The 1,302-nt window shown below is 34.0% G+C and overlaps 1 non-coding gene across 1 annotated transcript; it reads right to left on the reverse strand.

Moving 5' to 3' along the window:
• Positions 1 to 516: 516 nt before the first annotated feature.
• LOC117197993 (U6 spliceosomal RNA) lies at positions 517 to 623 on the reverse strand. Its single transcript, XR_004478906.1, has one exon. It is a non-coding gene; the product is annotated as a U6 spliceosomal RNA (small nuclear RNA).
• Positions 624 to 1,302: the final 679 nt, after the last annotated feature.

Consider the following 1,302-nt stretch of genomic DNA (forward strand, 5'->3'; position numbering starts at 1 on the left):
TCCTCTCTGCCAATGTAATTATTATTGATCATTTCAGGTGCAACCCCAGAGTTGAGCACAATGCTTGGTGCAATAATGATTTGTTGAATGAATTGATCTTTTCCTTTTTTAGGGTTTATGTTGCACTCATTATCTTTACAAATAATTTGACACTTAGCAAATTTTCCTCACATTGTTTAATTTTGATGTCTTTCTAGAGTTTAGCCACAGTAGACATCTGACCCCTTCATTATGTCTCCTAGTATAGTCATATCAAAGTATTTATATGTTAAGATACATGTTATTTTTTTTAATTAATTTTTATTGGAGTATAGTTGTTTTATGTTGTGTTAGTTTCTACTGTACAGCAAAATGAATCAGCTATATGTATGCATATATCCCCTCTTTTTTGGATTTCCTTCCCGTTTAGGTCACCACAGAGCACTGAGTAGAGTTCCCTGAGCTATACAGTAGGCTCTCATTAGTTATCTATTTTATATGTAGTATCAATAGTGTATATGTGTCAATCCCAATCTCAGAAATATGGAATGCTTCACAAATTTGCATGTCACCCTTGTACAGGGGCCATGCTAATCTTCTCTGTATCATTCCAATTTTAGTATATGTGTTGCTGAAGCGAGCACGACCCCTCTCCTTTAGAGCCCTATATTCTTAAAGTCAAAATTGATATTATTTAGCATTTCTTGGTAAAACCTTTATTTTTTTCCAGGATATTAAGGTAATTGTCTTCTGAGATGATATTATGTGAGTATCCTCAAATTTTACATGGTTGGATGCAGCAAAAGTTAAATCTACTGTACTAGAAAAACCAACAATAGCACTCACAGATGACAGCATAGTTACCCTGTACTTTACCTACCTTTGATAACTGAGCAACATATTGATTTGATCATTTATCAGTCAATTTTCAAGATAGTAAAAACAAAAAAATCAACCCTACCAAGTCCACATGCCATGTGAATTGTAACACAGAATATCACTTCCAATCTTTGTAATTTTGTAACTGAATAAAAAGGGAAACATATAGTTCATTCATAAGATACTTTGTCTATATGTTGCTAGCATCAAGATGGATGGCAACGTTCCTGCTCATAGAACAGGCAGCTTCAAGGTATCTATTCTGTCCTCACATTGGAACTGGATACTATTCATTTCAATAAGTACATATGCTCTGTGAATAATCAGAAATATCAGTAAGACTGAGTTAGGAAGTATGATTCCTTATTGAGAGGCTAGTGAGGAGAGGGGAAATAATATAATGTATTGCAATCCTTTTGGGACAGGTGATCCCCAACATTTATT

Source organism: Orcinus orca, chromosome X, assembly GCF_937001465.1.
Source record: "Orcinus orca chromosome X, mOrcOrc1.1, whole genome shotgun sequence".
Taxonomy (NCBI): domain Eukaryota; kingdom Metazoa; phylum Chordata; class Mammalia; order Artiodactyla; family Delphinidae; genus Orcinus; species Orcinus orca.